Here is a 21,458-nt window from a genome sequence, read left to right on the forward strand (position 1 = left end):
TCCATCGTAGTCAACACCTTGAACTTGTCGAAAACATTTTGCGACAATTCGAGCTTTGTAGATAGTAACACTACTATCAGCGTCCGTCTTCCTCTTGAAGATCCATTTATTCTCAATGACTCACTATCGGTGTCAAAACCGGCGGATCTCGGGTAGGGGGTCCCGAACTGTGCGTCTAAGGCGGATGGTAACAGGAGGCAGGGGACACGATGTTTTACCCAGGTTCGGGCCCTCTTGATGGAGGTAAAACCCTACGTCCTGCTTAATTATTCTTGATAATATGAGTGGTACAAGAGTTGATCTACCACGAGATCGGAGAGGCTAAACCCTAGAAGCTAGCCTATGGTATGATTGTATGTTGTCCTACGGACTAAAACCCTCCGGTTTATATAGACACCGGAGGGGGCTAGGATTACACAATGTCGGTTACAAAGGAGGAGATATACATATCCATATTGCCTAGCTTGCCTTCCACGCCAAGGAGAGTCCCATCTGGACACGGGACGAAGTCTTCAATCTCGTATCTTCATAGTCCAACAGTCCGGCCAAAGGATATAGTCCGGCTGTCCGGAGACCCCCTAATCCAGGACTCCCTCAGTAGCCCCTGAACCAGGCTTCAATGACGATGAGTCCGGCGCGCAGTGTTGTCTTCGGCATTGCAAGGCGGGTTCCTCCTCCGAATACACCACGGAAGAGTTTGAATACAAGGATAGTGTCCGACCCTGCAAAATAAGTTCCACATACCACCGTAGAGAGAATAATATTTCCACAAATCTAATATGCTAACACGTTTTGGCAGCATGACATCACGCCACGGTCCGGTAATTACTTGAACCATTTTTCTTTAACCAGCCCCGCACATAACGCGAGGCGGTTTCTTGACACGTCTTGTCAAAGCAGAGATCGTGTTCCCTTTATTATGGGATTCCCATTAATACAGACGTGGGTAACCCAACCGTGCTTAGGACTCCTAGATTTTAGGCAAGTCCCAAACGGCCACGAGGAGGACGCTTGATATTCACCCTCTTTATAAAGGGACTAGGATTTTACTTTTTTCCCTCCCGTGCTCAATCGAATCACTCCCCCGCCTCGAGTTCTATCACCCAAAGCCAAGGTCAGGTGCTTCAGACCTTCAATCATGTCCAGATCCAGCCTTCAAGGCCGGTGGATGTCTTCCTCCGTCACGGAGGAGGACATCAAGAAGTTGAGGGAGGCCAGATATCTGACCGCCGAAATTTCGCATAGGCTGCCCGCCTGAGGGCAGGTCGTCCCTACTCCAGAACCCAACGAGAGCGTTGTGTTCATCTCCCACTTCCTCCGAGGGCTAGGCCTCGCTCTGGATCCCTTTGTCAGGGGTCTCATGTTCTATTACGGGCTGGATTTTCACGATCTGGCCCCGGATTCCCTTCTTCACATCTCGTCATTTATTGTCGTTTGTGAGGCCTTCCTCCTCATTACACCTCACTTCGGCCTGTGGCTCAAGACCTTTGATGTGAAGCCGAAGATGGTCGAGGGACAGTACGCCACGTGCGGAGGTGCTCTAATAAGCAAAATTGCTGACGCTCCATGGCCAAAGGGTTCCTTTCCAGAGGTGTCCAGATTGTGGTAACGGGAGTGGTTTTATGTCACAGCTCCCCAAAGTGCCAAGTGGGTAGCTGCCCCCACCTTTCGCTCGGGCCCTCCACCACAACTGATGTCATGGATCAGCAGGGGGCTGAGCTGGGGTCCAGCCAAGGACGTGCCAATACTGCAAAGCCGTATCCGAGATCTCTTCAAGGGAGATTTTAGTCTGGTTATGGTAATGCAAGTTATGCTGGTTCGTCGAGTCCAGCCTTGCAAACGCGGCCCCTTCGCATGTGGGAGTTCAACCCGGAAGGACCGCGCACTATTCAGAATTTCCTCGGCATGACGCACGAGGAGATGTACAAATTGTTCTTCGGACCCCAAATAGAGTGTCCGGACACTACCGAGGACGTGGGCCTGAGCAGCAACCGCACCGCTACCCAAGTAAGTAATCCCATGGCCGAACACACTATTATTTTATTTATCATGACATCATTCTGAAGAATCACTCTTTGACCAGGATTGGATAACAAAGGCGAAGATGATCCGGTGTTCGGCCCCCCTTCCTGAAGGCTTGGACAATCCGGTGCTGGAAAAGATGCTCGAGCCAGCACCTTGTCTAGTGCCCTCAAAGGAAGATGAAGGGGGGAATAAAGAGGGCGAAAGCGGGCCTCCATCGCTACCTATCCCAATCAAGGGAATGGGCGCCTCTGCGAGGGAGGATAACCAAGGTGAAGAATCTGACATTCTCTCTCCCCGGGGAAGGAAGAGGTCTACCTCTGAAGATCCAGAAACTAAGGTTTCCAAACGGGAGAACAAATCTCCGCCAGAGGGACCTGCCTCGGAGGGTACTCTTGCCGCACAATGTCCGCGCGGGGATCAGCCCTCTATCGAGCTGTAAGTAAAAGGGTATTCAATAACGAAAATATCTTGCTCTATTTCTGAGGAAAATAACCAAAGCATTTATCTTGCAGTTCGGATCTTAGCCCTTCTCAGTTGAGCTCGTCTTCGGGGGATCTTCTTCCGGAGATGATGGAGAGCGAAACGCCTCCCCCTGCCACACCGCCTTACGAAGCGGGCGACCCTGAGGTGTCCTCGCGGAGGGCTTCTCCTGATCCGGCAAGGCCAGAAGGTAATCCTATGGCCACCCGAAGTCCTCGGTATCCGGCTCTCGAAGAGAGCAATCAAAAGAGTCCGGCACCGTCTGGTGTGCGGTCGGATGTACGGAGGGATCTGCTAGAGAAAGCGGCTATCTCAGAAGAGCACCGCACGTTGATGGGTACGGTGATTGAAAGGATTTCGTCCGCCGAAAGCGGGCTGCATGAAGCCTTTATGAGTCTACTGACGGGTTTTGAGGTACGTGAAATGATGTACATTTGTGAAAGTACCGCACATTTTTAGATGTGCCCTATGTAGATAGTAGCCCCTGAGACTCTGGTTGTCATCGAAAACGGCGGCAAATAGAGGATCATAGTCCTAGGTAATAACCAGACTGCCTTTATGTGCAGGTGGTGGAGGCTCCGGTGGCTAGCCGGACTAATGGGTATGCCGAACTAAAGCGGCAGCTGGATGCGGCAGATGCCGACATCGTGCTTGTCAACAAGCGGCTTGACGAGGCGCAGGGTCAGTGATTTTTCTGGCGATTGTCACACAATAAGAGCGGCCTGATGCCAGTATCTTTAATATGTTTGTGACTGCAGATGGAGCAGCCACCGTGGAGGCCCTTCGGGCGGAGCTTGCCCGAGCCAAGGAGCAAGCCAGGAGTAGCAATGTGGCCGCTTTACAGGCGGCCGAAGAGTTAAGGGCCGAACAGGCCACACATTGCGAGAGCAAAGAAAAAATTGCCAAGATGGCCGTGGAGTTAAAGGATGCTGCTGACCGTTACCGGCTTCTTGAAGAGGAAAATCGGGCGAAAGCGACGGACCTGGAGAAGGCCCGGGTGGCTGCCAAGGAAGCCCGCTCCAAAATTAGAGCGACGAAGGAGGAGCTGAATCAGGCTGCAGATATCGTGTCTGGGAAGCCTTTCTTGTTGCGGACTAAGTTCGGAGATCCGAAGTATGCTCCTCTGGACCGGCTATGGAGTTCTGCGGACGCGTACATGGATTTGGCTGCCAGCGCTGCTGATGCCGCCGAGTAATTCAAGGATCAGGAAGGTCCCGAAGTGGAGAAGCTGTTCTGGTTACAGTTTCACGCTCCAGTCCGTCCGCTGCTGCTGAATGAGTGATTGACCAGTTGGGCCGAGCTCCATAGATTATCCGGACTGGCCATGAGGTCCGTTGTGGATCATTTGTGGCCAGGAGGGTCAAGGTCGAATAGCTACTTTAGCTTAGTGCAACAGTTCCTTGGCGTTGTGCCATGCATCGATGCTGTGAAGAGGTCGGCGTACATAGAAGGCTCGCGGATGGCCCTTGCCCGTGTCAAAACATACTGGGCGGAGATGGATGCCACCACTGTTGCGGCACAGGGTTCGGCCATAGGCCGAGTGGTTGTCGAGCACTACTTTGAAGAAGTTCTTGAAGGCGCTCGTTCAATAGAGGCTCAGTGCTCGAAGAATATTATGTTTGAGTGACATGTATTCCCATTGTAAAAACAATGTTTTATTGAATTTATCAAGGCTGTATTTATACTTTTGCCCAAAAGTGCTAAGATGCCTCATGTGCGGCCGTTTATGTATATATGTATATAACCTGAAAGATTGCAGTCGTCGGCTTCAGCCCCCACGCATATAATGTGGGGGTGTTCGCAGAAGACGCATGTTCACACTTGATCCAACGTCTTGGTCCATTAAGGAGGTGATAGCGCAGCGAACTAGGCAACCGGACTATAATGCTTTAACACTTCAACTTAGCCAGAGGAGTTTGACAGTGGGGCCACTATATAGCCCCTGGTGGCTCCGCACTCATCCGAATTCGGGGTGCGTATATGCCTGGCCGGGAAACGACCCTTCGTTAAAGCGGAGGACCCCGAAGATTCCACTAGGTCATCGAGTGGTTGACCAGTCTCACGCTATATCATGACAGTCAGTTTTCGGCTTTCTCTACTAAGGTGCTCATCCGGATGAACCAGGGCACAATCGTAGTAGTTCTCCTGGTGCCGCCTTAGCCGATAGAGCGGAACGTAAGGCAGCAAAACACAGGAGCCGGGCAAACCCAACATTTGACCAAAGACATGATTCGGAGTTGATGCATATAAGGCCAAACTCGCAACGCCCAACACTCCCTAAGGTATTCGGTCTTTATGATGTAAACCGGGCCTAAACAGTGCCTTTTGTAATAAGCCCCTGGTGTCCAGGTACGTGCAATATTCTGACGTGGCCACATGCCAATACGTCAGGATCCTTCTCAATTGTACTGAGAATCCGAGGGATGTGTATCAACAAGAGACAGTAAAAAAGGTTTACGCAGGGTCTTAATCTAAAAAGAATCCTTGGAACGGGTCCCTGCTGCACGTCTGTGCCTGTGTCTCCGTTGTTCCGTATTATGGACGGGTGTAGCACGATGGTCATCTGAAAAAGAGAGGAACTTAATTGAAAAGTTGTCGTGCGAAAGGTAAGTTATACTCAATAAATAATATAGTTCAAAATGAGTAAAGTTGAGCCTGGTTGCCACTTGTGCGCGCGCGTTGAGCCCCTTGTATTGTTATAGGGGTATAGCCATCAAACCTGTATCAATTACATATAGCTGTACCGGACTCGTCCAACCGTGTCTGTGGTCTTAACGACCTGTCAGATGCTTTAGTTGGTGAGGACGTTTAGTGTGCGGCTGCCAAGGCAGCCGCATGGTCTTCTGCACGCACGGAGCGCTCAATATTTCCATTTACTGTAATGATGCCACGTGGACCGGGCATCATAAGCATGAGGGAAGCGTAATGCAGTATTGCGTTAAAGCGAGCGAAAGCTTCGCGTCCGAGTAGTGCTTGATAGCCACTTTGGAACGGAGCGATGTGGAAGGTTAAATTTTAGCTGCGGAAGTTATCGGGGAAGCCGAATATAACCTCGAGTAGCAGGGAGCCCGTGCAATGGGATTCTGGGCCTGGCGTTACTCATTTAAAGGTAGTATTGCTATGGCTAATTTTTGTTGGGTCTACCATTTTGCAGACTCTGTACTGATATATCAGGTTTAAACTACTGCCGCCGTCCATCAGGACTCGTGTGAAGCGGTATTCGTCAATTATCGGGTCTAACACCAAGGCAGCCCATCCTGCATGCCGGATACTGATACGTCTCCAATGTATCTATAATTTTTGATTGCTCCATGCTATATTATCTACTATTTTGAATGTTTATGGGCTTTATTATACACTTATATATCATTTTTGGGACTAACCTATTAACCCAGAGCCTAGTGCCAGTTTCTGTTTTTTACCCTGTTTTAGGGTTTCGAAGAAAAGGAAAATCAAACGGAGTCCAATTGACCTGAAACTTCACGGAACTCTTTTTTGGAAGGAAAGAAGCCCAGAAGACTCGGAGTGTACGTCGGGGGATCTGCGAGGAGGTCACGAGGTAGGGGGCGCGCCCACCCCCCTGGGCGCGCCCTCCACCCTCGTGAACCCCTCGTGGCCCCCCTTGATGAAGACATGTACCTAGGGTAGGGACACGGACCTGACCAAAGAGTCCTACCCTAGGACATCCCTAGGAGAAGTCACCTTTCAATCGACTTAAAGGTATCCCACTCGACGGGCTCAAGACACTCGACCAGAAAGCTATCACTCGACCATGAAGCCAGCCACTCGACCGCCAGGAGACCCACAGTCACTCCGCAAGCAAACGGTCAGCTGTTAAGTAGTCTTTATGGTCATCATAGCACTTTATTAGGGGCGTTACCAGTAACGCCCAACCTTAAATGTACCTTAAACCCTGCATTACTGAGGGCAGGAGGGGGCCGGCGAACTCTATATAAGCCACCCCCCTCCTCAGTATGAAGGGTTCGCACCCCAGTTATTCACACGCCAGTAATCCAATCGACCGCCTCCGGGTACCGAGACGTAGGGCTGTTACTTCCTCCGCGAAGGGCCTGAACTCGTACATCTTGGTGTGTTTACAACTTCCCAATAGCTGAGATCTAGCCTCTCCATACTTACCCCCCTACATCACTGTCAGAGTTAGAACCACGACAGTTGGCGCCCACCGTGGGGCAGGAATCTTAGCGCCTGATTGGGGAAGTTGCGGTTTCTCCGATCCCTCTGATCATGGTTTCGTGTGGAGTTTTGGTGGAGGGCCGCGAGATCCGTCTCGGCGCGCTCACGTTCATCACCGATGACTCCGCCTAGCTTCAAGAGGCGCCACTCGACGTCGACGCGCTCCTCGTCCGCGGTGCGACGCATTTCCGCGCATTCGTTCATGGCGTCCTCCTGCGGCAGCCGTCGACCCAGTATCGGTCGGCCCCCGTATCGTCTCCCCGCTCTGTCTCCCACCGGCGCAAGCGCTCCGGTCGGTCGAGACTTCAGAGGTGGGTGAGGCATGCCGTGGCTCGCCAGTCGGCCACCCCGCAAGTCGCGGCAATCGAGCCCGACGAATCCCTCTGCGGTCTGTTCGACTTGTCGACTGGCTCCGCGGAGACCGCATCCGAGTGCGACAGCAGCGACCCAGTGGCTGAGATCCTGGCGGTCGATGGAACGCACAGTCCTCCCGGTTTCCCTCGCGCCAATGGAGGCGCGGGCGGGGGTGGCCCGTCGCATCCCCACGATGAGTATCTCCCCGAACCTCTCACGTCATCACAGCGAGAGGAGCTTCGCCGCCGGAACACGGACGCCCTCCGCACCCCTATCGTCGGAGAGTCCCCTAAGGCCCGGGCCTTGGAGGACGCACTTTTGGCTAATTTGGCCGAGCGCACTCGACTGGAGAATCTCCAGCGAGCACTCGACGAGCGAGCGCGTCAGCGGGCTCCCGAGTCTAGTCGACGCCAGCTCTTCCCGCCGTTGCAGGTATATCGAACCCCAGTTCAGAATTTGGCCGCTGCGGCCCGTATAGCAGAATCAATTCAGCCCTCCCAATCGGAGGCTGGCAGGGGCTTGTTACAGATCAGAGCGTTGCTCCGGGCGGCGGGAAACCAGAATTCCGATGTTTCTCAGTCACGGAACAGGATCCACAGTCGATCCGTTGCAACCGATACAGTCCAGTCGGCTCACAGCCCGCGGTCGCCCCCGAGGCATGAGGGACGTGGCGACCAGCATGATCAGTACGGAAGGAACGAGCAGTATGATCACCGATCCGATCGTGATGATCGACGTCGAGTGCCAACCCCTCCCCCGAGGAGTGGGTCATATGCGCCTCGACATCGAGATGACAGGCGCCCTCGTAGCGTTGGGCAGAGGGTTCCCGTCGACCCCAGGGACCCAGGCTTTGACACGAGATCTGTCCTTGTTCAAGGCTTGGTTGACAGGAACAGGGCTCATCGGGAAGGCCAGAACAGAGATGCGCCTGCCAGCAGCAGAGTACATGCTTCAGGGCCAGAGTGTTTCAGTCGAGCCATCAGAGCCGCAGTGATTCCTCCCAATTTCAGGCTGGCGACTGGAATCAGCAAGTTCACCGGTGAATCTAAGCCTGACACTTGGCTCGAAGATTACCGAGTGGCTGTACAGATTGGCGGTGGCAATGATGAGGTGGCCATGAAGCATTTACCTCTCATGTTAGAGGGCTCAGCCAGAGCGTGGCTAAATCAGTTGGCACCCAGCAGCATTTACACTTGGGAGGATCTCTCTCGAGTGTTTATCACAACCTTTGAAGGAACATGCAAGCGACCTGCAGGCCTTACAGAGTTGCGGTCTTGCGTGCAGAAGCCGAATGAAACCCTGAGGGAATACATCCAGAGGTGGATCACACTGCATCACTCGGTTGAGAATGTGCCAGACCATCAAGCAGTCTGTGCCTTCAAGGAAGGCGTTAAATACAGAGAGTTGAATCTGAAGTTCAGTCAAACTGGAGAGATGTCTCTGAATCGGATGATGGAGATTGCCACCAAGTACGCTAATGGTGAAGACGAGGACCGACTCCGGAGTGGCAAGCACAAGGCAGTCGCCCAAGAAACCGGAGGAAATTCCAGTCGGAAACAGAAGCGGAAGGCCGAGCCAGCCGCTCTTGGGCAGGCCCTGGCCGTAGCCCAGGGAAACTTCAAGGGAAAACCCAAGGGCACCTGGAAGCCCAAGAAAGTCAAGGATCAGGATGGAAACGATGTTTTGGACCTGCCGTGTCACATCCACACCAAGAAAGATGAAGAGGGTAATTTTATTTACCCAAAGCATACCACTCGACAGTGCCGGCTCCTAATCCAGCAGTTTCAAGGCAAACAGTCCAAGGATAAGGAAAAAGAGTCAGACAGAGTCGAGGACAAGGAAGATAGCGACGATGGATACCCCCAAATCAATTCCACCCTGATGATTTTTGCTGATGTCGAAAGCAAAAGTCGACTGAAAGTCATCAACCGTGAGGTGAATATGGTTGCTCCGGCAACACCCAGTTATCTGAAGTGGTCTCAGACTGCCATCACGTTCGACCAGTCTAATCACCCTACGCACATTGCCACCCCTGGGAGGCAAGCGTTGGTGGTCGATCCAATTGTCGAAGGCACTCGACTGACCAAAGTCTTGATGGATGGTGGCAGTGGCCTGAACATACTGTACGCCAAAACTTTGAAAGGAATGGGCATTCCGATGTCCAGACTGAGTACCAGTAACATGAGCTTCCACGGAGTCATTCCTGGCAAGAAAGCCGAATCACTCGGCCAGATTGCTCTTGATGTGGTTTTCGGTGATTCAAAGAATTACCGCAAGGAAAACTTGACATTCGAGGTTGTGGACTTCCAAAGTGCTTATCATGCCATTTTGGGCAGGCCAGCTTACGCACGCTTCATGGCTCGACCATGTTACGTGTACCTCAAACTGAAGATGCCTGGCCCTAAAGGGGTAATCACTGTTACAGGCAATCGGAAGAAGGCAGAAGAGTGCTTTCAGAAAGGCTCAAAGATTGCAGATGCTCAGATGGCAGTGGTCGAGCTGCAAGAGTACCAAAAGACTGCCGATCCGAGTGAATTGCTATGGGCCAAGAAGCCTGCTTCAGAGTCAGCTTTTCAGTCGTCCAGTGAAACAAAGACAGCTCACATTCACCCGACCGACCCCGACGCTGCTCCGACTCACATCTCGACGACGCTCGACTCCAAATAGGAAGAAGCGCTCATCCAGTTCCTCCGTGAGAACTGGGACGTCTTCGCATGGAAGCCTTCTGACATCTCTGGAGTTCCCAGGGGGCTGGCTGAGCAGCGTCTACGAGTCGACCCGAAGTTCAAGCCTGTGAAAGAACATCTTCGACGGTCCGCCGTCCAGAAGAGGAAAGCCATTGGCGAGGAGGTGGCTCGGCTCTTAGCAGCGGAGTTCATCCAAGAGATTTACCACTCCGAGTGGCTCGCCAATGTTGTCATGGTCCCCAAGAAGGACAAGTCACTTCGCATGTGCATTGATTTCAAACATATCAATCGGGCCTGCCCGAAAGATCATTTCCCTCTCCCCCGCATCGACCAGATAGTGGACTCGACCGCGGGATGTGAGCGTTTGTCTTTTCTAGATGCCTATTCCGGGTACCATCAGATCCGTCTGTATGGGCCCGACGAGATCAAAACAGCTTTCATCACTCCATTCGGATGCTTCTGTTACGTCACCATGCCGTTCGGCCTCAAGAACGCCGGAGCCACGTTCATGAGAATGATTCAGAAGTGTCTACTCACTCAAATCAGTCGGAATGTGGAGGCATACATGGATGATATTGTGGTCAAGTCACGGAAAGGTTCCGACCTGCGGGCTGACCTTGCTGAAACCTTTGCCAACCTCAGGAGGTATGATATTAAGCTCAATCCGTCAAAGTGCACGTTCGGAGTTCCAGGTGGAAAGTTACTCGGTTTTCTCGTTTCCGAACGGGGGATCGATGCCAATCCTGAAAAAGTTGGCACCATACTCCGGATGAAGCGTCCTGTATGTGTGCACGATGTCCAAAAGCTTACAGGCTACTTGGCCGCTCTAAGTCGATTCATTTCTCGTCTCGGTGAAAAGGCGTTGCCCCTTTACCGGCTGATGAAGAAGTCTGACAAGTTCGAGTGGACTCCAGAAGCTGACGCAGCATTTGCAGAGCTCAAAGCTCTGCTCTCCACCCAGCCGGTGCTTGCTGCCCCAATCAGCAAAGAGCCTCTGCTGCTTTACATTGCAGCCACAGGACAAGTTGTCAGCATAGTACTTACGGTCGAGTAGGAAGAAGGAACGGCCTTCAGAGTTCAGCGCCCAGTCTATTATCTGTCCGAAGTTTTGACCCCTTCAAAACAAAGATACCCTCACTACCAAAAGCTTGTATATGGGATTTACATGACCACGAAGAAGGTTTCACATTACTTCTCTGACCACTCCATTACAGTCGTCAGCGACGCCCCACTGTCAGAGATTCTGCATAATAGAGATGCAACTGGTCGAGTGGCCAAGTGGGAGATTGAACTCCTTCCCTTAGATATCAAGTTTGAAGCAAAGAAGGCTATCAAGTCCCAAGCAATCGCAGATTTCATCGCCGAGTGGATTGAACAGCAACTTCCGACTCAAGTTCACTCGGAGCACTGGACCATGTTCTTCGATGGATCTAAGATGCTGAATGGTTCCGGTGCTGGGGTAGTTCTAGTCTCCCCCCGAGGAGATAAGCTCAGATATGTTCTCCAGATTCACTTCGATTCCTCCAATAATGAAGCAGAGTATGAAGCACTTTTGTATGGGTTGCGCATGGCCATTTCACTCGGCGTCCGTCGCCTCATGGTCTATGGCGACTCAGATTTGGTGGTTAATCAGGTGATGAAGGAGTGGGACGTCAGAAGTCCAGCTATGACTGGTTATTGCAATGCAGTGAGAAAGCTAGAAAAGAAATTCGAGGGGTTAGAGCTTCATCACATCCCCCGACTGAAAAATCAAGCAGCTGATGATCTGGCAAAGATAGGCTCCAAGAAAGAAGCCATTCCCAGCAATGTGTTTTTGGAGCACATCCGCTCGCCGTCAGTCCAGGAGGATCCTTTCACAGAAGAAGCCCCACAACCGAAAAGTGCCACAGATCCGACTGAAGTCGAAGTTCCTGCTGTGGTCGACCTAATCATGGAAGTCTTGGCAATCACTCCCGACTGGACGATACCGTACATCGCGTATATCCTAAGGAAAGAGCTCCCAGAGGACGAGGAAGAGGTTCGACAGATCGTCCGCCGATCCAAGGCCTTCACAGTCATAAAGGGGAAGTTGTATAGAGAAAGCGCGACTGGAATCGGTCAGAAGTGCATAACACCAGAAGAAGGTCGGATAATCCTTGATGATATCCACTCGGGGACCTGTGGCCACCATGCGTCCTCTTGGACCATTGTGGCTAAAGCATACCGAGCGGGATTTTACTGGCCTAGAGCAAATGAGATGGCAAAAGAGATAGTCGACAAGTGTGGAGGCTGCCAGTTCTACTCCAACATGTCACACAAGCCTGCATCAGCCCTGAAGACCATTCCACTCGTCTGGCCCTTTGCTGTCTGGGGACTGGACATGGTTGGTCCACTGAGAACAGGCAGGAGCGGATTCACGCATGTGCTTGTGGCAGTCGACAAGTTCACCAAATGGATTGAAGCCAAGCATATCAAAAATCTTGATGCTAGCACCGCTATCAGTTTCATCAGAGAGTTGATATTCAGGTATGGGGTCCCGCATAGCATCATCACTGACAATGGGTCAAACTTTGATTTAGACAAGTTCAGAGCTTTTTGCGCCTCTCAAGGCACACAAGTCGACTACGCGTCGGTCGCGCATCCTCAGTCGAATGGACAAGTTGAAAGAGCAAATGGTCTGATTCTCAAAGGACTGAAGCCTCGGCTGATGCTGATCTCAAGCACGCGGTAGGTGCTTGGGTCGACGAGCTTCCGTCAGTTCTATGGGGATTGAGGACCACCCCTAACCGGTCGACTAGAAGAACTCCATTCTTTCTGGTTTATGGAGCCGAAGCGGTTCTGCCAAGTGATCTTCTTCACAACGCGCCCCGAGTCAAGCTTTACACCGAAGATGAAGCAGAACAGGCCCGGCAAGACGCAGTCGACCTCCTAGAAGAAGAGAGGGAGATGGCCATGATCAGATCGACCATTTATCAGCAAGACTTGCGTCGATTCCACGCCCGGAATGTGAAGAGTCGAGCCTTCCAAGAAGGAGATTTGGTCCTCCGAGTGGATCAACAGAAACCACACAAGCTTGCTCCTACTTGGGAAGGCCCCTTCATCATCACCAGAGTCCTCCACAATGGAGCGTATCACCTCTACAATGTTGATCGCCAGATCGACGAGCCACGAGCTTGGAATGCGGAACTACTCCGCCCCTTTTACACTTGAGCTCTCCCTTGGACGAGATGTAATAAGAAAAATTCCTGCAGTTCGTTTTTATCAAAGGCAAGAGTGTTCCATTAATTGTTATCACTTTTGTTTACATACGAAATCCCCCAGTGGGTGACTTAGCTGCGAATCCGTTTCGCCTAAGTTTGAGAAAATCCTACCGAGTGGAGAGCAAACCTCCCACTCGGGGGCTTAGCTGCAGCCCAGTGCTCGCCTAAGTATTGAAAAAAATCCTACCGAGTGGAGAGCAAACCTCCCACTCGGGGGCTTAGTTGCAGCCCAGTGCTCACCTAAGTGTTTAAAAATCCTACCGAGTGGAGAGCGATCCTCCCACTCGGGGGCTTAGCTGCAGTCCAGCACTCGCCTAAGTTCTCTCACTTAGAGACTTAGCTGCAGTCCGGCACTCGCCTAAGTTTGAAAAAATCCTACCGAGTGGAGAGCGATCCTCCCACTCGGAGGCTTAGCTGCAGTCCAGCACTCACCTAAGTTCTCTCACTTAGAGACTTAGCTGCGGTCCGGCACTCGCCTAAGTTTGAAAAAATCCTACCGAGTGGAGAGCGATCCTCCCACTCGGGGGCTTAGCTGCAGTCCAGCACTCGCCTAAGTTCTCTCACCTAGAGACTTAGCTGCAGTCCGGCACTCGCCTAAGTTTGAAAAAATCCTACCGAGTGGAGAGCAAACCTCCCACTTGGGGGCTTAGCTGCAGCCCAGTGCTCGCCTAAGTGTTTAAAAATCCTACCGAGTGGAGAGCAAACCTCCCACTCGGGGGCTTAGCTGCAGTCCAGCACTCGCCTAAGTTCTCTCACTTAGAGACTTAGCTGCAGTCCAGCACTCGCCTAAGTTTGAAAAAATCCTACCGAGTGGAGAGCGATCCTCCCACTCGGAGGCTTAGCTGCAGACCAGCACTCACCTAAGTTCTCTCACTTAGAGACTTAGCTGCGGTCCGGCACTCGCCTAAGTTTGAAAAAATCCTACCGAGTGAAGAGCGATCCTCCCACTCGGGGGCTTAGCTGTAGTCCAGCACTCGCCTAAGTTCTCTCACCTAGAGACTTAGCTGCAGTCCGGCACTCGCCTAAGTTTGAAAAAATCCTACCGAGTGGAGAGCAAACCTCCCACTCGGGGGCTTAGCTGCAGCCCAATGCTCGCCTAAGTGTTTAAAAATCCTACCGAGTGGAGAGCAAACCTCCCACTCGGGGGCTTAGCTGCAGCCAAGTGCTCGCCTAAGTGTTTAAAAATCCTACCGAGTGGAGAGTAAACCTCTCACTCGGAGGCTTAGCTACAGCCCAGTGCTCGCCTAAGTACAAGACTCGACCCAATCCGCGAGTCGACCGCTACCTTCTCCCTCGGAGCTGCGTCGCAAATACAAGATTATTCTGAGTGAAGATCAAGTTCCACTCGACGAATCAAACCGTGAAGATATCCAACGATAAATCAAGTTCAGAAAAAGCCCAAAAGGTCCCAGACCTCAAAGTACTCGAGCCCTCGGCTCGGCGGAGTTTAAACGGTTACAAATCCACTCGGCATCCCGAGGTAAATTCAAAGTTTTTCACTCCTCGGGAGGAGGACTGGAAGGGGCGACGAACTCATCCAAGTCGATCCCGTCGGCAATGCGGGTGGCAGCAGCGATGAAGGTCTCCATGAAGTCTTGAAAGCTGTGCTTCCTGGTATTGGCAACTTGGATGGCCGCCAGCTTTTCTTCTCGCGCCTCCTTGCAATGGACGCGGACCAGAGACAGAGCGACATCAGCACCACATCTAGCAGAAGATTTCTTCCATTCCGCCACTCGACCTGGGACTTCGTTAAGTTGAGCCATCAGAGACTCGAGGTCGTTCTGAAGTGTCGTCCCAGGCCAGAGTGATGTGTCGATCCGCGACATCGCCACTTTCAGCCGAGCCAGATAGTCAACGACGCTGGCAGTACGAGACTCCAGACGGAGCACGTTCATTGCAGCCTTGTCCTTCACAAGAGAGTTAACAGGGTCCAAGCTTGGCTCCACTTGACTGGTTTCCTCTTCAAAATTCTGGCAAAGCTCTGCATACACGATCCAAGGATAAGTCAATTTTCATAGACTGAGTCGACACAAAAACCAGTCGGAACTGAATGTGCACCTTCAAGCTTAAGGTACAACTTCTTGGCGAGGCTCCCCAAGTAGCTCTCCAGGTCGTCCCTCCTACGAGCGATGCCTTCCAGCTTCTCGCTCAGGGTGAGGTTCTCCTTCTTCCAACGTGAACACTCCCCGTTGGCTTCATTCAGAGCGGTCTTCAGCTTGGTATTCTCTTCTTCTAAGTGGTCGACCGAAGCCAGCTTCTGTGCGGCCAGAGCGGTCTTGTCATCAGCCTCCTTACGGGCAACAGCCAAGTCCTGATCCTTCTTCGCCAGAGCTTCGTTCAGTTTTTCTGCGAAGAAATGATGATTGAATCGGAAATAACAAAAGGGTACTCAAGCCCAAAGACTAACCAATCGAAAAAGTCGTCTTACCTGCGGCGCCGTCTCTGACCTTCTGCAGCTCTGTTCTGGCCAGCTCCAGATCAAGGTTCAGTTGAATCTTCTGCTTCTCCAACTCAGTATAGCGAGCTACGAGTTCGCAGGATTTCTGTAAAAGCAAAATCAGTCGACAAACGTCCAAGATAAGTTGCTTCCGAGTAACTAAGGGACAATGATGACGTTTTTAAGACCACAGCCGAATCAAAAACATTCGACGGTAGTCTCGGGGACTACACGCAGTGGGTGCACTCAGCGTGCCCCCACTGGTTTGACCAAAAAAAAGTTCCACTCGACCTGGCCCGACCAAACCGAGTGAAGAAATACAGCTACAGCAACACAATGTAAAGACTACAGTCGACTGCCAGCAGTCCACCGTAGTCTCGGGGACTACACCTAGTGGGTGCACTTAGCGTGCCCCCACTTGTCCAAGGATTGGCAGACACACCCAGTGGGTGTACAGATACAAAGATCTTCGGAAAAGAGACTCTCCAAACAGCATATCATAACAGACCAAGTGTTGAGTCGACTGACCTGGACGTTGCTCTGAAGAGCCGAACTCGCGTCATAGGCTGCTTGGCTGGCCTCCCGAGCCATCTTCACTTGCTCCATCATGATCCCCGCCTGGCGTATAGCCTCCTTTGCAGCAGCCGCTTGGTCCTCAGGGACGGGGTATGTGGCAAAAAGCGAAGACGGATCCGCAGTCGACGACGAGGGCCGCGCACTCGCCAGAGGAACGGTGAAGGTCACTGAAGCCCGAGTGGTGTCACCACCATCCCGAGCCTCGGCCTCGGACGCCGGAGCGGATTGGGGGGTCTTGTCAGCCGACGCCCTCTTGTGCCTCCTCACTCTCAACGGACCGTTGTCATCGTCATCCGGGAGGTCGATAACATGAGGAGGGGCTACAAAGGAAAGGTTCAATCGACCAGGGTTGCAATAAATGATCAGTCGACTCAAAGCAGAACGTCAGTAACCGTACCAGGGTTGGAGGTAACAGCATCCTCCATCTCTTGGTCACCATCCTTGGCGGAGACCTCAGAAGTAGCAGCGTTGCAAATCTCGAAAGTCAGTCAGTTGGCTCAATGAATCGACCAAGGATCTGTCCATGGTCGACGAAGGAAAGCAAGTTTTATTATTACCCGGAAATGGTAGGGACAGCTATCTTCATCTTGGGCAGAGCCTTGGGCGGCTTGGACAGCGTCGTGCGTGGGTGCTTGGGAACCTTCCCAATCGGCGTAGGAGAAGAGGTCCGAGGGCGTTTCGACGACTGCCCAACAGAATCAGTCGCCTTACCACGTTCCCGCGCTGGGTCGTGTGCGTGCTTGGACCGCCCCTCTGGGCGAGGGGGCTCGACCTCCTCCTCCTCCTCTTCGCTGGAGTCGACGTCGTCGTCTCCCTCTCCTTCCCCGTTGGACTCCCACTCGCCTTGGTCGTCCCCACTCTCACCTCCGCTCGCCTCCCCTTCCTCAGTTGGCTCCTGAGCCCCGTTGGGCGTCGAGTACATCTCGGTGGTCGCCTGGAAGACAATAGACAAGACGAAAGTCAATCGACCAACTCAAAGAAGACCAATGCAGAAAACAAGATTTCAGTCGGGAACATAAAGACATACCTGGTCCACCTCATACGAATTGTCGAGTGGAACCACCCTCCTGGCTCCTCGGGGGTTGTCTTTGTTCCCCATAATGCTCGACAGCCACCCCTCCAGCATCTCGTCGGTGACCTCCTCCGGGTGGACCCGAGTGGTGTCGTCAAGGCCCGCGTACAGCCACATCGGGTGGTCACGGGCCTGGAGCGGTTGGATACGCCTCCGGAGGAAGACCTCCAGTAGGTCCATGCCAGTCACACCCTCACGGACGAGCTCAACCACTTGACCCGCCAACACTTTGACCTGGGCCCTTTCCTCCGGCGACACTTTCAGAGAAGCAGGCTTTTCAGCTCGGTCGAGAGAGAATGGAGGAAGTCCAGTCGACTGCCCTGGGGTCGCCTGGTCTTGACAGTAGAACCAGGTTGCCTGCCAACCGCGGACCAACTCCGGGAAAGTGATGGAAGGAAAACAACTCTTCCCCCTCGCCTGGATCGCCAGACCCCTGCACAGCTGGATCACCTGCGTCCTCTCGTCACTCGACTTGGCCTTCTTGACCGATTGAGAGCGACAGGTAAAGATGTGCTTGAAGAGTCCCCAGTGGGGGCGGCAACCCAAGAAGGCCTCGCACATAGAAATGTAAGCGGCGAGGTAGACGATGGAGTTGGGAGTGAAGTGATGGAGCTGCGCTCCGAAGAAGTTCAGAAAACTCCGGAAAAAGGGATGGGGCGGCAGAGAAAACCCTCGGTCGATGTGGGTGGCTAGGAACACGCACTCACCGTCACGGGGTTGAGGTTTGATCTCTCCCCCCGGAAGACGCGCGGCTTGGTGGGGGATGACTCCCCCCTCGACCATGTCATCGAGATCCTCTTGACGGAGCACCGACGGCATCCAGTCGCCCTGAATCCAACCTTTGGGCAAAGCGGTCCTAGAGGAGGATCCGCCCCGAGACGATCTTCTTCCCTTCCCCTGCGCCGCCGCCTTCTTCGCGTGCTCCAGAGCGGAGGTCTTGCCCTTCGTCATCGTCGCCGGTGAGGTCTCACACGAGCCTGCTGCGTTAGGGCGAGAACGGAGGTGGCGGAAGGACTTGCGAAGGGAGAGAGGAAGAAGAAAGGAGGAGAAGAGAGCGCACTGCTGGGAAACCCCGAGCCGGCGATTTATAAGGGACCGCTTCTGAGTGGCTGACTGGTAGGCCCAGGCCATCCAGTCAAATCCCGCAGCAGATGCGCGTGCAGTACGTGGCGAAAAAGGCGACGCAGGGATCGAGGAGCTTCCGCTTTATCGCTTCCGATTACTGCGGCCGCTCCCGTCCCGCGCGCTTCCCAAAATCCGAATCCCGCGACATCCGCGGGCCACAAAACAACTTGTCAAAACAGAAGAACCCGATCGCGCCGGCACTCGGTATGTCACAAGCAAAGAAATTCACTCGACGAAAGGCCTAGAATGGATCAAGCAACTGAAAAAGGTTGGCAACGTCATCCGTGACGATTGACCCAAAACGAGGCGCTCACGTAGCCCGAAGAACCAGTTGGAAAGATCTCCAACTCTTTCCCCACTCTAACCTTGATCCATTCGGGGGCTAATGATGAAGACATGTACCTAGGGTAGGGACACGGACCTGACCAAAGAGTCCTACCCTAGGACATCCCTAGGAGAAGTCACCTTTCAATCAACTTAAAGGTATCCCACTCGACGGGCTCAAGACACTCGACCAGAAAGCTATCACTCGACCATGAAGCCAACCACTCGACCGCTAGGAGACCCACAGTCACTCCGCAGGCAAATGGTCAGCTGTTAAGTAGTCTTTATGGTCATCATAGCACTTTATTAGGGGCGTTACCAGTAACGGCCAACCTTAAATGTACCTTAAACCCTGCATTACTGAGGGCAGGAGGGGGCCGGCGAACTCTATATAAGCCACCCCCTCCTCGGTATGAAGGGTTCGCACCCCAGTTATTCACACGCCAGTAATCCAATCGACCGCCTCCGGGCACCGAGACGTAGGGCTGTTACTTCCTCCGCGAAGGGCCTGAACTCGTACATCTTGGTGTGTTTACAACTTCCCAATAGCTGAGATCTAGCCTCTCCATACTTACCCCCCTACATCACTGTCAGAGTTAGAACCACGACACCCCTGACGTACTTCTTCCGCCTATATATCTCCATATACCCTAAAAACATCCGTGAGCACAATAGATCGGGAGTTCCACCGCCAGAAGCCTCCGTAGCCACCGAAAGCCAATCTAGACCCGTTCCGGCACCCTGCCGGAGGGGGCAATCCCTCTTCGGTGTCCATCTTCATCATCCTGGTGCTCTCCATGACGAGGAGGGAGTAGTTCTCCCTCGGGGCTGAGGGTATGTACCAGTAGCTATGTGTTTGATCTCTCTCTCTCGTGTTCTTGAGGTGATACGATCTTGATGTATCGCGAGCTTTGCTATTATAGTTGGATCCTATGATGTTTTCTCCCCCCCCCTCTACTCTCTTGTAATGGATTGAGTTTCCCCTCTGAAGTTATCTTATCGGATTGAGTCTTTAAAGATTTGAGAACACTTGATGTATGTCTTGCCGTGGATATCTGTGGTGACAATGGGATATCACGTGATTCACTTGATGTATGTTTTGGTGATCAACTTGCGGGTTCCGCCCATGAACCTATGCATAGGGGTTGGCACACGTTTTCGTCGTGATTCTCCGGTAGAAACTTTGGGGCACTCTTTGAGGTCCTATGTGTTGGTTGAATAGATGAATCTGAGATTGTGTGGCGCATATCGTATAATCATACCCATGGATACTTGAGGTGACATTAGGGTTTTGGTTGATTTGTGTCTTAAGGTGTTATTCTAGTACGAACTCTAGGGCTTTTTGTGACACTTATAGGAATAGCCCAATGGATTGATTGGAAAGAATAACTTTGAGGTGGTTTCGTACCCTACCATAATCTCTTCGTTCGTTCTCCGCTATTAGTGACTTTGGAGTGACTCTTTGTTGCATGTTGAGGGATAGTTATGTGATCCAATTATGTTATTATTGTTGAGGGAACTTACACTAGCGAAAGTATGAACCCTAGGCCTTATTTCCTAGCATTGCAATACCATTTACGCTCACTTTTATCATTAGTTACCTTGCTGTTTTTATATTTTCAGATTACAAAAACCTTTATCTACTATCCATATTGCACTTGTATCACCATCTCTTCGCCGAACTAGTGCACCTATACAATTTACCATTGTATTGGGTTTGGGGACACAAGAGACTCTGTGTTATTTGGTTGCAGGGTTGCTTGAGAGAGACCATCTTCATCCTACGCCTCCTACGGATTGATAAACCTTAGGTCATCCACTTGAGGGAAATTTGCTACTGTCCTACAAACCTCTACACTTGGAGGCCCAACAACGTCTACAAGAAGAAGGTTGTGTAGTAGACATCAAGCTCTTTTCTGGCGCCGTTGCCAGGGAGGTTAGCGCTTGAAGGTATATCTTTAGATCTTGCAATCGAGTCTTTTAGTTTCTTGTTTTACCACTAGTTTAGTTTATAAAAGAAAACTATAAAAAATGGAATTGAGTTTATCTCATATGCTTCACCTTTTTAATATCTTTCGTAAGTATGATGGAAAGGAAAATTGTGCTCAAGTGCTAGAAGAAGAATGCATTAGAATGTTTGGCACTAAATATTTGAATGATGAGCATGATTGCAATGTTGTTAGTATGAATTCCTTGAATATCCATGATGCTAATGATATGCAAAGCCACAAGCTTGGGGAGGCTATGTTTGATGAAGATGATATTTTTTTGTCCCCCAAGTTTTGATGAGCAAATTTATTATGATGAAAGCATGCCTCCTATTTATGATGATTATATTGATGAAAGTAGATTTCGAGAGGTCATGACTTTATTTTGTGATGATTCCACTATTTCGGAAGAGGTTCCAATTTATTATGAGAACAAAGTTGCTATCTATGATGATTATTGTGATGACTTGTATGCTATAAAGAATAATGATATCCATGAAAATTGTCATCATGATTTTAGTTTTCAATTGGATTATGCCTCACATGATAATTATTTTGTTGAGTTTGCTCCCACTATTATTCATGAGAAGAATTTTGTTTGTGTGGAGAGTAATAAAATTCATATGCTTGTAGATCATGAAAAGAATGCTTTAGGTGCTGGTTATATTGTTGAATTCATTCATGATGCTACTGAAAATTATTATGAGGGAGGAATACATGCTTGTAGGAATTGCAATAATATTAAGTTTCCTCTCTATGTGCTTAAAGTTTTGAAGTTATGCTTGTTTTACCCTCCTATGCTAGTTGATTATTGTTCCCACAAGTTGTTTGATCACAAAATCCCTATGCATAGGAAGAGCATTAGACTTAAATGTGCTAGTCATATTCTTCATGATGCTCTCTTTATGTTACAATTCTTATCTTTTATGTGAGCATCATTGAAACCATCATGCCTAG

The 21,458-nt window shown here is 51.3% G+C and overlaps 1 long non-coding RNA gene across 1 annotated transcript; it reads right to left on the reverse strand.

The window, feature by feature from the left end:
* Positions 1-15,292: 15,292 nt before the first annotated feature.
* LOC125512894 lies at positions 15,293-16,003 on the reverse strand. Its single transcript, XR_007285577.1, has 3 exons — positions 15,945-16,003; positions 15,408-15,522; positions 15,293-15,325 (listed from the first exon to the last, which is right to left on the reverse strand). It is a non-coding gene; the product is annotated as an uncharacterized LOC125512894 (long non-coding RNA).
* Between the last annotated feature and the right edge of the window lie 5,455 nt (positions 16,004-21,458).

Source organism: Triticum urartu, chromosome 6 (assembly GCF_003073215.2).
Source record: "Triticum urartu cultivar G1812 chromosome 6, Tu2.1, whole genome shotgun sequence".
Lineage (NCBI taxonomy): Eukaryota > Viridiplantae > Streptophyta > Magnoliopsida > Poales > Poaceae > Triticum > Triticum urartu.